The sequence below is a fragment of the Drosophila suzukii genome, unplaced genomic scaffold (assembly GCF_043229965.1).
Source record: "Drosophila suzukii unplaced genomic scaffold, CBGP_Dsuzu_IsoJpt1.0 scf_7, whole genome shotgun sequence".
NCBI lineage: Eukaryota > Metazoa > Arthropoda > Insecta > Diptera > Drosophilidae > Drosophila > Drosophila suzukii.
The window spans coordinates 2,599,367-2,615,358 of NW_027255939.1; positions in this window are offsets into that span (position 1 = coordinate 2,599,367).

A 15,992-nucleotide genomic window follows, 5' to 3' on the forward strand; every position below is an offset into this window, starting at 1 on the left:
CATCAGGCGAAGCAAATATCTTAAAAGACGATATACTACGAGCGTATGAAAATCAAGTGCAATGTTCTCGGATGGGAATTTTTCACGTATAAATTCCTAAACATCCTCAGGTGAGAGCCAGAAACGGTACCTACTGTACCTATGGTACGGTCGGCACCGAATTGTTTGACGTAGCCAGCACTGAAGATTTTTTTACAGCCAGACTTCCAGAAAATGGGACTCCACCGAAATAAGCTGTATCCATAGGCACAGTTGGCTCACTTACCCCTGTTTCAACAGAAACTGCTGCAGCTACCAAGTTCGGATTTGGGGTGGATCCCATGATCGTATTAACTGCCTTTAAGCTGGCTTTTTGCGTTTTGGCGACTCAGTTAGTAATTTTTTATTATTAAATTGGGCATTAAATTGAACGCCCCATTGAGCTGTTTAAAAGCTCATGAAATATTCAATAGGCTGTCTCGAGTCATCTCAACTATAATTTTCTTGAAGGACCCACATGACCACATGAGACCAGAATTCAGATCAATAACCAGTAAATCCTGCACATTTAACGTGCATCATCGATTTGCAGAGCTAGCAGAAAATAAAAGGGTCTTTAGTTAGACAAGAGCCATTATAAGAAAGAAAAGATAAAGTTATTTAAAGGAAATGAAATAAAATAAAATAAAATATGAAAAATAACTCAAGTAAATTTGGCACTGGGATCAAATTTCAAAACCATAAAGGCACAAAACACGATAAAAATAAGAGCGCGAGATTGCGTATTCAATCAAATGTAAGAGAGCACGAGAGAATAAATCGTCTATCGGCTGGGCGTGGCTTGTGGGACACTAACAACTTTACGCACGAACAGTTACAATGTAAAGAGAGAGAGAATAAGAGAATAGCACACCAAAATTCTACCAGAAGTTCAGCAGGTTCAGAGAGAGTTTAAATTACAGTTATAATATAGAGCGGGAGATAGAGAGGGAATAAAAGAGTTTTAGCAAGCTTAAAGAGTGTAAATTTCTTCAACATAGCAAGGAGATTAAACAAATCTAATAGAATTGTTAAAATAACTATAACCACGTAACCGTTTACTGGGAGATCTATTTAAAAACACTAACACAATTGTTAGGCTAAGCTTTGTTAATAATCAAACACAAGACACTCGCAAAAAATCACTGAATAAGACAAAAACTCAGAGCACAAGAGTAAACACAACTGTTCACAAGCGGCGCTAAATCGATTTCGATGAATCAAGAAGGAATTTTATTATTGCACGAAAGCATGTCAGAGTTAGAGATCTATATTTATGTAAAAAGAATGAAAATATAAATGACGGAGCTGAGAGGTGCCTGAGGAATCTAACAGTCGGAGAAGCGGCGGAGAGCGAAACGAAGGACAAGATTTCACTGTGAGATATTCTAGCCGAGGAAGGTCATATTGCGATGTTTAACGTCGAAAATGTACGAGTACAATCAATCTGCGGCACCGAAAAGGACAATCGATGGCTCGGCGTTGATAAGCGTTAATGATAAGCGTTGCAAGGTGACAGTCAAAAACGTGCGATACGTAGCAGTAGAACGCTTGAATGCAGAAAATCCAAAGGTAGAGTTTCCCAAAATCAAAAACTTTAAAGAATAGAACAACGAAGGAATTGGGAATCCACGAACTAAAAATGGAGGATATCAAAACTAATATAGAAATCGACAGGGTGCAACTGTGGACAACAATACACATGGCAACAACGTATACTCTAGTTCGTATATTGACGCTAAGTGTGATCTGCATCGCCTGCTTACTCAACGGTTCCCCCACCACATGCCAACAGCAACGTCAGCGAATTATGTATTAACTTATAACCGAATTGTCAAATAAACAACAGTTAAGATTTGAACCTCGAAGAGCGAAGACGCATTGTTTGGTATTTCAATTAAATTAAATTAGTCAAACCCAACCACCACCAACTTAATTGGTAACTCACTTGCCTGCCGCCAGAACGCAATCGCATCATACGAAACATCCTCCTTTTACCATTTGCCAGAAGGAATTGAAATGATCGCGACGGACTTTACAGGCGGATAAAGTTGGCGTGGAGGCACCTAGAACGTTTATACTTAACTCAAACTTTCTCAGGCAGTCGACTGTGGCAATAAATTGTTTTAGAGCGGATTTTGATGATAAAGCAAGTAAGAAAAGGATACGGGCAAGAAATAAATTGAAATTTAAGAACCACTCGAAGCCGGATCACACTGGCGCTTAGATAGGCAAGAATATTGGGAGGGTGTTTTCCTCGTCACGTAGCCCCTCCTCGTCTAAGATGAGGATGGCATACTCGGCGGGCGGACTCGAGTCTTCGTCCCGGGAGCTTACCTCGACGACCACCCTTTCCGAGATGTTCTGTCGGTTCGGCGAACCGGGGTCGGTACCGAATCCTCGTTTTCACGACGTGGAGGGGTCGACTCGATGTGGGAGGTCCCGAATCGTAAGGTGATGGACACTTCTTCGTCCTCCAGCAGTGTTCCCATCATGTCCTCGAGGGACATCCACTCGCACCAGGAAGGGCTGATTGGAGGCGAGCGCTCAGGTCTGGCGACGATCGCTATCAGCGGCGGCGGCCAGGACAAGATTACCGCCAGTGGAGCTTCGCTGTGCTGTGATCGCCCGATGACGGCCTGTGGTGCCTCGTAGGTGTGTAGGTGTAGGTATGTCTCCGAAGATCGTCGCGCGTTGGCGGATCATCGACCATGCTGGTGACTACGTTTACAATTCGATGTCGGTTGTGGCATTATCAAACTCTCTTCCTCTAATGTATCTTGAAATGGACTCTTGATAATCGGATTTTGAGCTGTGGAGAATGTATAACGTGAGTACTTTCTGAGTGCTTGTCGTGCGGAGAGCGGCTCCCAGCCTCGTCTCCTGTATCCCTCGGTCGTCCAGGGGTTATTTTTAGCGGATGCTGGATTTCCGGTGATTGTGCCCGGGACGAGGAGAGCCGACTGTGGTGTTCATCCTGGTTGTTTGCGGTTTCGCCGACTCTTTCTGAGTCGTGGTCCCTGTCGTGGTCGTCGTCGTCCTCATCCTGGTGATATGGTTTCAGGTTTCTTAAACTGGCGGTGCGGCAGCGTCGGCTTCCTGGGATCTGTAAGCTGACGATATTCGGGGACGGAAATTTTATGACTCGGCCAAACCCTCGGCGGCGTTTGACAAGGCGTGGCGGCGTACTAGTACCAGCGATCCTAGTGGTGGTTTCCACACCCGTCGCCGCAGTTAGTGTCTGCCCTGCTCCGCTGTGGCTCGTTCCGCGTTTCCCTGGCGACCTTGAAGATGTTATGGAGCTGCTCCCTCCTCTCTGTACGTGGGACCTGCGCAGTTCCTCTCCCCTGCGTAACTTCAAAATGCAGAGCGTTGGGTAGACGTGGCTCCCGTCATTGCACAAGAAAAGCCGGGCTAAATCCCGTGGTGTCCGACACGCTGCTGTTTACGGCCAGCGAGATCTCCGGGAGCAGGTGGTCCCAGCTGTTCTGCGGTGTGTCTCCGTTTTCACGGTTCGATTCGCCCGTTCCGTGGGACTCTGACGTGGCGTGTAGGGTGCGGTGTGCTGTAACTCCATTCCCAGGGACTTGCAAAATGCTTGAAATGCTCGGCTCGTGAATTGTGTTCCATTATCACAGACGAAGGTCCTCGGGGTCCCGAAGAGGCCCAACGTGGTAATGGCCCGACAAAGTCGGCGCACAAAGCGTGGAACGGTTCGTCGACTTGACGCGTAAACATCTTTCCGGCTGGCTTCTCCTGACTCACCTTAAACCTCTGACAACTCGGACATCTTCATACGTACTGGGCCACTTCTCGGAACAATCCCGGCCAGTAGTACTATTGAGCCTCCAGTGTGCTTGTCTTGCGGACTCCTAGGTGTCCAGAAGTGGGATGATCGTGGCACTCCTCCAGCACTCTCCGGCGGTATTGCGATTCTACGCATATTTTCCAAGGCGTGTATTCTTCATCTTCCGGGCGCAGACCAATGCGCCGATAGAGTTGTCCGTTCTCCTCTCGAAAGTCTGGAAACTTGGCGGGCTCCTGCCGCATTCGTCGTAGCATTTTTTTTATCCACTGGCACTTGTTGCCTTGTATCTGCACTTGCTAAATCGTTACCAGAGGTTGGCGTGATAGGGCGTCGGCGACCATGTTCTGGGCTTCGCGGCGGTAGTTGATATTGTACTAGAACTGCGAAGCGATCCTGCCCGTGGGGTTGTCGATCGAATTCAGCCACTTTAGAGTGTGGTAGTCGGTGAGTACCTCAAAGCGGTATCCCTCGACGTAGCAGCGCATCTTGCGGACGGCCCATACGATCGCCAGGCACTCCTTCTCCGTCACGGAAGAGTTGCGCTCCGCCGTGCTCAGCCGGCGGCTGGCATACGCGATCCCCCCTTCTTGCCCGTTGATGGATTGGGTAACTACTGCCCCTATACCATATTCCCTCGCGTCGGTTTGAAGCACGAACTTCGCCTCGAAGTCTGGACATGCTAGGATCGGAGCCTCGGTCAGCAAAGCATTCAATGCTTGAAAGGCCTGCTCCTGCTGCGAAGCTCCCTTAGGTTCGTCGGCAGTGTCAGTTTTCGGATGGCTCCGACCTTATCAGGGTCGGTTTGTATCCCGGCTTCGCTGATAACGTGGCCTAGGTACCTCAAGCTTCGCTGAAAAAACTGGCACTTGTCTCGATTCAACCGGACATGCTCCTTGAGTGTGGTCCCGATTACGATGATATCGTCTAATTATGCGAAAGCATGCGGTTCCATGTCCGGGCCGATGACAGTATCCAGGACCCGTTGAGAGGTTGCCGGTGCCGAAAGTAGGCCAAAAGGCATAACCTTTCAGTGAAATAAGCCCCGGCCTGGAACTGTGAATGCGGTGTACTCACGGCTGGCGGGCGCTACTGGAATCTGCCAGTACCCATTTTTAAGGTCCAGCGTGGATATATACCGGGCGTTGCGCAGCCACTCCAATATGTGGTTGATTGTCGACAGTGGGTAGGCATCCGGTACGGAGTTCTCGTTCAGTTGCCGGTAATCCACACACATCCGTACGTCTCTGTTCTTCTTCGTGACTATGACAATCGGCGCCAGTCGCGAAGAAGCTCTTCTACCTGCTTGTCGATGACCGCTCTCATAGCCGGATTCCTGGGGTGGTACCTCTAATTGATCGGTCGGTAGGTTCGCATATTGATACTATGCTGTGGGATACTCCTGTGAGGGTTTCAAATCGGGATAATTCCCGCTCGAAGAACTCCCCTATCCGTGGTGAGTAGTAGGGAAAGCTGGGTTCTGGGACAATTAGCATATTAATGGCCCCCGGCCCCCCTTCCCCCTTATTAACATATGAGGGTTCTAGGACAATTAGCATAATTCAATAAATTAACTGATTTTAATGGGCTTTGAAGTCATAAAAATGTCACGATCATGTCCATAAAGAGTATACTTAATTGCCCCCATCGCCCCCACATCCACATGTGACAATATTGATCATGTATCCTTCCCCTCATTATGTGCAATTAATAGTCAGGTGAAAAACGTGTACGTGAGAAAGGTCGCACAACCATAGTATCCAAAGGTTGTTATCTTAGAGGAACATATCCGATCATGTTGGGGAATGGTGTGATCACGTACCCTTTTGCCTCATTATCACAGGTGTTGCTGTGCACGTGTGAAAGGTCGCACACCCAAAGTATTCAAAGATGGTTATCTTAGAGGAACATGTCCGATCATGTTGGGGAATAATGTTTCCTATGATTGTAAAACTAATTTAGAAATCAAAAGAACCCCAATAAAATAAATCTCACAAGTTAATGATTCTCAGATGTGGAATATTTTCAAATACACATTTTTGTTTCCGCCCCAGAACGTTTAACTGGTAAATTGTCTAAGATTCTCTCCTTTCCACAAATGGGTCATAAACATGTCATAAGAGGGATTCAAGCAAGAGCTACCCGAACATGCGTACCTGTCAATTACCTGACCCAGAAGGCGCACGCTCATTGACAAGATCATGGGCCTCACGCCAACGACCTCGTGGCTGACTGCTAGCTCTAATACGTTCCCATAATAGGGGTTGAAATCACGACCGCGCAACAACTCGCAAGTAGCCGACATATCTCACTCAAGGAAATATTTTCTATTGTCCGTACCTGTAATTTTAACTCGAAATAAAAAGTCAGAAGTTTATTTTGTAGCATAATAATACATTTATTCATTTATTTTGGTATTGCGAACATTTTTGTTATATATAGAAATTAATTTTCTGCTTTGATTCCGGCGATTTGCATAGAAGAAGCAGGCGCACGTTTCCGACGTCATTTCTGGATTACAAAATGTAAAGTGTTCACCATAATTCGTAGTTTTGAGATCATGTCCACCTCGATTCATGAACATAGATTTTGTGTTTAGAAGATATTGAAAATGTTGACCAATTATATCTCCTTTAAATTGTTCAATAAATTGGTCAATTTCCTCATGAAATTTCATTTTGTTAATTTTATTTTCTTGTAGGTCTTTACACATCTAGTCTCAACTTTAAAATGATGTATAACAATTATTTTATTGTTTTGGAGCTACTTTTAAAAAATGTCAAAATAATGTAAGTGTCGGATCTTAAATTATGGTAGTCAGTGTAAAAGCATTAAATCAAATGCGTGTACCAAGTGGCAATTCTCGTCTCTGCACTCTAACGGTTGTTTGTTAGTACGCCTTGTTCCGTCTATTCGCCAGATGGTCAGTATAGTTCGATGCGAACATGAGAAAGAAAGTTGTGAGAGGTTAGAGGTTTGAGAGAGAGATGCGCACTACGATTGTTGTGCGTGTATCCTTGAGCCACTGCGAGAGACAGAGACACAAGTATGCTCGTTGCAGCATTTTCGGGAGGACTTTTTCGGTATGCAAGAAGGCTGGCGCGCATTCTCAAATCGACTGTGGTGTGCTCAAGGATATTCGCCGTATACAATCTGCGCAAAATATGGAAAATCAAATCCATAACCCGAAATCAGAAGTGGGATCGGTGCCAACTCCTGCATTTTCCGAAGATCAGTGGCGTACTATTATGGAACTGCAGAATCGCAATTTCGTTGAAATGTGTAAAGCTATGCAAGCGTCTGTGCGTCCACAAAATCAAGTGGTTTTGCCAAAATTTAACCCAGATTTAACTGAAGCCGATGCGACTCAATGGTGTGCAACGGCAAGCATTATTATGGACGAACAGCAGATTGAGGGCAGCGCACTTATCATGATGTTGAGTAGTTGCATGCAGGGCAGTGCTTTAGCGTGGCTTGCACAGATCTGCTATCTGCTATTAATTGGGAGCATTTTAAAGAACTATTTATAAAGCGTTTCGAGATTAAGGAAACGCCGGCAGCTATGTTCCTGAATCTGGTGAACAGCCGTCCAGCCCACAACGAGTGCCCTGCAGTGTACGCAAGTCGTATGGTGACGTCATTGACCACAAAATGGCGCAATATGAACGCCGAGGAAATAGCTGTATCCACGGTACTTGCGCATATGGCCAATTTTGACAACCGTTTGCAGCGTATTGTGTTTTCGTCAAATGTACAAACTAGAAGTCAACTCCAGATGGAACTGAGAGCATTTACATTTGACAAAAAGCGGAGTGCTGGAAGTACTGATGGTAATAGCGGCGACTGCAAGCGAGCCAAAATCGTGTGCCACTTATGCAAGAAACCAGGACATAAAATGGCGGAGTGTAAATTGAAACGGTCTGGATCGGAGAATAAGCAGCATCGTGACTTGCAGAATGTGACCTGTTACCGGTGTGGACAACTTGGGCATCTTGCGAATCGGTGCACGAACAATGCAGCTAAATCTGGAGCAGTTATTGAGAAGAAATGTAACCAATGTTTTGTGGCTGAGCCAAAAGGAGTTATGACACACCAGGGTGAGATCTTTCCTATTTGCTTTGAATCTGGAGCAGAATGCTCGCTTATGCGAAGTAGTGTTGCCGATAAATTTGATGGCAAACTTATTAATAATATTGTCATAATACGAGGTATTGGCGACGCTGGCATTTCCAGTAAGCTACAAAAACTATCTAAATGCATTATTAATGGAAATATTGTAGAAATACTGTTTCATGTCATAGCAGATAAGCATCTCACAAATGATATTGTAATTGGTAGGGAAATCCTTAGTCAAGGATACGAAATCATCTTGACAACTGATAAATTTGAATTCGTTAAGTCTAAATCTGTAAACGTCTGTAAAATATCTGAGCCATCTGCCTTGTTACTTAATGTTGATACTGAAATGATTGGTAATGATAAGGAAAACTTAATTAAATTACTCATAGACTATTCAACTGCATTTCTTGATGGAATCCCTTGCACAAAGGTTAATACGGGTGAGATGACTATTAGATTATTTAATTCAAACAAAACTCCATATCGTCCATATCGTCTGAGTCCAAATGAAAAAGAAATTGTTCGTGAAAGGATAACAGAATTGTTAAACTGTAACATTATTCGACCTAGTTGCTCTCCCTATGCTAGCCCTATACTCTTGGTTAAAAAGAAGAACGGATCCGATCGACTTTGCGTTGACTATCGTGAACTGAACAGCAATACTGTTTCTGACAGATATCCCTTACCACTTATCAACGACCAGATTGCTAGACTGGCGGGTGCAAAATATTTTACTTGCCTGGATATGGCTAGTGGATATCATCAGATACCCATTCATCCCGATTCGGTTGAATACACCTCGTTTGTTACACCTGATGGGCACTATGAGTATCTGACAATGCCATTTGGCCTCAAGAACGCCCCGTCTGTTTTCCAGCGAGCCATTATAAACGCATTGGGAAATCTTGCATATTCTTATGTAATAGTCTATATGGACGACATAATGGTGGTGTCATCTACCATAGAATTAGGTATGGAAAGATTGAGGACTGTGTTGGATGTATTGACTGCAGCGGGATTCTCTTTTAACATAACAAAATGTGGATTCTTAAAACCTACTGTACAATACTTGGGGTATGAGGTACGAGCTGGAGAGTTAAGGCCTAATCCGCGAAAAGTTCTTGCGTTAAATTCCTTGCCACCACCGCAAACAGTTCGTAGCGTAAGACAGTTTATAGAATTGGCGTCTTATTTTCGAAAATTCGTGCCTCGGTTCTCACAGATTATGAAACCGATATATTTCTTAAAAGTAGTTAAAGTGTGTTTAATTGGAATAACGAGTTGGAAGATATTAGAAAAAATATTATTGCTATCCTTATAAATGAGCCTGTACTTCTTATTTTTGATCCACAACATTCAATAGAGTTACACACAGATGCAAGCTCTTACGGTTATGGTGCAATGTTAATGCATCGAATCAATGGTAGTCCTCATGTAATAGAGTATTTTAGTAAAACTACTTCCCCTGCAGAGTCTAGATACCATTCATACGAATTAGAAACCTTGGCAGTGGTAGAATCCGTTAAAAAGTTCCGTCATTATTTAGTTGGTCGTACGTTTGTAGTGTATACTGACTGTAATTCTCTTAAATCATCGCGGACAAAGATTGATCTGACACCAAGAGTGCATCGTTGGTGGGCGTATCTGCAGTCGTTTGATTTCAAAATTGAATATAGAGAAGGAAAGCGCATGGCGCATGTGGATTTTTTATCGAGAAATCACATTCAGGAAGCCACAAAAGTTGAAAAGTCTTTAGTCCCTGAAAAGCGTGTAAACTTGGCAGAAATCTCAAGTGACTGGCTTGCTGCTGAACAGCGCCAGGATTCTGAAATTACTGATTAACAAACTTAACTCTAAAGAGTTGACAGGTGATGTTGCACAGACTTATGAGTTGAGAAAAGGTGTCTTGTTTCGTAAAGTCCAGAGAAATTGAAGAACCCGTTGTTTGCCAGTAGTGCCCCATGCATTTCGATGGTCAGTAATAAATCAAGTGCACGAGTCCATCATGCATTTCGGATGGAAAAAGACTCTTGACAAAACTTACCAATATTATTGGTTTGCTAAGATGAATAAATATGTTAGGAAGTTTGTCGATAGCTGCATTACATGTAAAACCGTTAAGGGTTCATCTGGGAAGATACAAGCCGAGTTACATCCAATTCCAAAAGTGAATGTGCCATGGCACACGGTGCATATCGACATCACTGGAAAATTAAGTGGGAAGAATGATCTTAAGGAATACGTGATAGTACAAATTGATGCTTTAACAAAATTTGTTTATTTGTTTCATACTTTAAGATTAGATTCTGACAGTTGTATTCAGGCAATGAAATCATCTATTTCTTTGTTTGGAACACCGCAGCGTATAATAGCTGATCAGGGTATATGTTTTACTAGTGGGAAATTTTCAGAATTTTGTACATCACAGAAGATTAAGCTTCATCTTATAGCTACAGGAGGAAGCCGTGCAAACGGTCAAGTTGAACGTGTGATGAGTACCCTTAAGAATCTACTGTCAGCGGTTGAATCAAGTCACTGATCTTGGCAAGATGCTTTAGGTGAGGTACAACTTGCCTTGAATTGCACAGTTAGTAGTACAACCAAAGCAAGTCCCCTAGAGTTACTTGTCGGCAAGGAGGCTCGTCCTTTAGGTTTGATTCCACCGTATGATACGGAGATGGAGGTAGATAAAGTTAATGCTAGAGATAGGGCAATTGAAAATATGAACAATCAAGCTAGTTACGACAAAATAAGATTCGATAAAAATAAAGCAGCAGTTGAACGACATAAAATTGGAGATTTTGTTTTACTGAAAAATGAAGAACGGCATCAAACTAAATTGGATGTAAAGTTTAAAGGACCATTTTTGGTTAGTGAAGTTCTAGAAGGAGATAGATATATCTTGAAGTCATTGCATAATAAGAGAACTTATAAATATTGTCATGAAGATTTGAGAAAGATGCCAGATGGTTATGTTCCGAGTGAATTGGAGTGCCCGCCCGAGACTTATTGAAATGGTTATAATATATCCGTGTGAGAGGATATGTTATGTGAAAACAAAATGTTCATATAAAGTATGGAATGGTTGAAATGAAGTTGCAATAGACTTCGATAAGAACATGTTTGCGAATGGCGGATGTGTTTGAGAATTCGAATGGAAATAACCTGGCGGATGCAAAGTTTATGTATGGTTGATATATGACAATATTTGATTGAAATGTATGAGTTAAAGGTATGGTTTTGAGATTTAAGCTATCTGCGTCATTGAGCATGCACAAGTAAAAGACGAAAGTTGGAACATGGCGTGTGGCGTTCTTGACGGGACTAAGCTCTTAATCAAAAGGAAATTATAGTGACGATAACCGAAATTTGTTTATAACGTTGTGTAGAATGTAAAATAATGAAAGATTATGAAATAAGAGAAAAATGTTAAGTGTAAGATAATATATCGAATAAATAAATGATGTTCGAAATTGATGAGTAAAAGAAAACACAAGCTATAATCACGGATTTACAAGTCATATTTAAAATATTAAGATTACAGTACACGAAGATGTGTAATTGTCAGAATGGCCGTGTCGGATCTTAAATTATGGTAGTCAGTGTAAAAGCATTAAATCAAATGCGTGTACCAAGTGGCAATTCTCGTCTCTGCACTCTAACGGTTGTTTGTTAGTACGCTTTGTTCCGTCTATTCGCCAGATGGTCAGTATAGTTCGATGCGAACATGAGAAAGAAAGTTGTAAGAGGTTAGAGGTTTGAGAGAGAGATGCGCACTACGATTGTTGTGCGTGTATCCTTGAGCCACTGCGAGAGACAGAGACACAAGTATACTCGTTGCAGCATTTTCGGGAGGACTTTTTCGGTATGCAAGAAGGCTGGCGCGCATTCTCAAATCGACTGTGGTGTGCTCAAGGATATTCGCCGTATACAATCTGCGCAAAATATGGAAAATCAAATCCATAACCCGACATATGCATTGTTTAGAGCATAAACCCCGCCCTTAAGATGTGTTTCACAATAGGGAAACCGGTTTCCTTTAAGCCTGTTTTATGACGGACAGCCCATTTCCTCGATATTAATGAGCTGACGACTCTTTTCCACACCTTTACAAATAATTTGTTTTCCGCTTGTAATTGTCCTTAGATACTTTCGAGTTTGTGGAAAACTGTTCTGTCCATCGTTCCAAAAAATTTTGTGATGTGAATTGGTTAATCAAATTGCAGTCTTCCGAGATTTTCTACTTAGCAAAGTAAAATCATATGGTGGTTCGATTAAAAAACTATTATTCAAGTTTGGATCTTTTTCGAATACAATTCCAATTTCTTTTAGAATAAAATTATTATTATTATCAAAGAAACCTTGAACAACAATCGAAACAGTATCTTTCAACATTTTTCTAATGTTAAACAACTCGTTGTACCAGTCCGTTTAATGGGTTTTATTCAACTTAACGGTCATGTATGAGGAGACAGTAAGCTTGTGTATTTTCATGATTTGGTGTCTTCAGTTCTATTGAAATTCTCACATCAATAGGACCAGTATTCACTGATTCGTTTTGATATAAAAGATCAACCACAATAATAGGGGCCTTCAAATTAAATTCATTTGGGGTCAAAAATGGTTGTGACTCACGATTATAGTAACTAGATTGAAATCTTGTATACAATTCATATAGGTGAGCATACTGATTCTTACTAAAGTCAACATTCAGATTATCATATGGATATGACTCAGAATTCAAGTGAACTTTCAAGTTTGATAAGTTATTTGTGATAAGTTCTCCATTTAGTGTAAATCCAATTATGGCAAATCTTGGTTTTTCGCGGTTAGCCGACAATTTCACATTCCAGTTGTGTTGACTTCCATACCCCAATTTGGGGTTAACATATGAATCCCAACTCCGGAATGCGATTGGTAGGTTTACACCACTTTTAATGATATCGTGCATCTTAATTTTTGCAAAATCGCTCTGAGTTACATAGGAAATTTTCCAGGCTCTATTCTTCATTTCCAGCGTGCAGCGCAAGTTTGTTTCAGCAAGGTGCCACGCACACTCTAACGCCCACAGAAGTTGAGATAACTGCTCAAAACAGCTGGTGACCAGCTTATAACAACTAGTTAACAGCTACTAAACAGATAATAACCATCTAATAACAGCTATTAACCAGCTTAAACAAGTAGTAAGCAACTACGAAACAAGTACTGAACAACTGCTAAACAGGTAGTAAACATCAAAATACAGCTAAAAATAACGTGGAACAACTGTACCAAGTCCAAAAACCTCAACAACCATCATGAATCAGGAAAACCAGATGAACATTGTAGTTAAAGAGTTCAATAAATTTAATAAAAAGACACTGCTATCAAAGACAAGGATGCCTGAAAATGTAAGATTCCCGATCCTCAAGGCGGAGCGCAAAACAACAAAGGTTGGAGAATCTATTGCTCTCGAGTTGGAGGAGCACATTCTGTACATGCCGGAACCTCTCTGCAAGATGATATCATTATAAAATAATAATTTATAAAAGTAATGACAATTTGTATTTAGAAATAAATAGAAAGAAATACACTTTTTAAATATAATGAAGAAAATATATCGAATCTTTTTTTTATTCGGAAATGGTATATAAATATTACAGTTTGGCGTTCCCTAAACAGTATTTGTTTAGTAACTGAGGAGTGACTACATGAATTTCGGAAATTTTAAATCTTTCACCTATAAAGTTTGAAAAATATACTACAATGAATATTTTGTCACAGTTAACCAAAGCTAGATTTGCTTTGAAGCGAAAATTCGATGATCTCAAACAAGTCAAAAATCATACGAATTTACAATTGGAGGAAACTTTTAAACCTATTACTGAACCCTTACATGAACTTGTTAAGGAAAATAAAAAACAAAAGATTTCTAATGTAAAAGATAATATAAAAGTAAAGCGTGAAATGAAGCAAGTTAAAAAATACGATGATGATGAGAGTGAGCTTGACGATTTCTACTTTACAACTAATGAGAAAGTCTAATCGAAACATAACTCCACCAAGGTCTTTCGATGATAGTGATTCCTATAATCAATTCTTTTCACAAACGAATATAGAGGAAGATATAGAAGAAGAGAAAAAGGACACGGAAAAGAGTGAAGAAGAAGGGACAACACCTTTACCAATGTATACAGGAGAGGCCGATATGGGTGTGGATGCAAGCTAGAAGATAATAACACTAGTTATAATTATGATTTTAATATCAGTAATTTGACCAGAGGAAATGTGTTGGATAAGGGTTATGGACCTAAAAAAAGCGCAAACAATTCATTAACTTTGGGAGATAAGGAATTTAAAATTAAAGATAATAAAATAACATTTTCTAGTGGAATGAGTTGTGATCTGACTCCTGGTCTGTACTCTCTAATTTTTCTTAGTAAACCTGAAAACTATGATGATCAAGACTTGAAAATGTATAAAAAAATTATTTTAGAAACGAATATACATAGAGTAGGCTTTAAACCTAATAACAGAATCAAGGGTACACGAGCATACAAATATAACCATATTATTAAGAAGTTGATAGACAAAGATTTCAGTCCTACAACGTCAACTCCACTTCGCTCAATAACAGGTTTTGGTTACATGACTCTTCAGAAATCAAATCCAAACTATGTATATTGGAATGATGTAAATGAGTTAGTCGAACGATTGGAAATTTTAGTAGCATCAAAAGCAGCGGGTAACACCAGCCACAATAACGAAATTTTTTCAATATTAGAGGAATTGCGTGAAGATAGGATTATATTTTAATGGGTATAAATAGGAAGGGCAAAAATGTTTTACATTTATAAACTTCATGTCTGTCGACAAGTTTGGACATTTTTCTGTTGATAAGGAACGATCAGAAAATTTGAAAAGACGTGTTAAGTCTACTGAGGGATTATTCATCGATGAGGACGGTAATCTAAATGCTCAAAATAAACGTATCAAAAACGGATCTAAGCCTTTAGACAAAAATGATCTAGCAACGAAACAATATTCTGATGAGATCCTCGGAAAGTTGAGAGAAGATTTAAGAAAAATTATAACTCAAAATATTGATTTTCGACTCACAGAAATTACAAGTTTAGAAAATAAAATTAAATTGTATAATAAGAAGGCAGACAGTGCTGACCAAATGTTACCCAAAATTCTGGAAAAGATTTAAACCATTGAGGACTATTTATTTAAATATGTAACAAAACCGATATCATTACCGAAAAAACCACAATTGAGTTAGAAGGTGTCGCTTTTCAGCCTGTTAGAAGAATATGATTAAGCGAGAAATCGTAAATGAGTTGCACGGACCATCTCGAAAAAACTTTCAAGGAAGATCAGTGATTACAAGGGGTATAAACGATCTGTGGCAAGCAGATTTGGTTGAAATGGGAGCCTTTTCAAAATCTAATGATAGGTACCGACACTTGTTGACTGTTATAGACACATTTTCGAAATATGCTTGGGGTGAGGCATTGAAATCAAAAAATGCAAATGATGTTTCCCAAGCCATGGAGAGAATGTTTAAATCGGGTCATGGAACACCAAGAATCCTGCAAACTGATGATGGCACTGAATTCTTTAATTCTAAATTTAAGGTATTAATGAAAAGTTATAGGATAAATCATTATTCAACCTTCAGTACTCTAAAAGCATCAATAGTTGAACGTTTCAATAGAACTCTTAAAGAATTAATGTGGCGTGAGTTTAGTTTCAATGGAAAACATAAGTGGATAAATATGTATAAACAATTAATTAATAAATATAATAATAGAGTGCATAGAACAATAAAAATGGGTCCAAGTAAAGTCAGTTCTTCCAATGAAAAACAAATATTACAAACATCGTATAATCACCTGAAAATATTTGTTGCAAGTAAATTCCGTAAGGGGGACCACGTTCGTATCAGTAAATATAAACATGTCTTTGAGAAAGGGTATACACCAAACTATACAACTGAAATCTTTAAAATTAGAAAGGTGAAGAATACATACCCTAAAACATACTTACTTGAAGATTTAGATGGTAG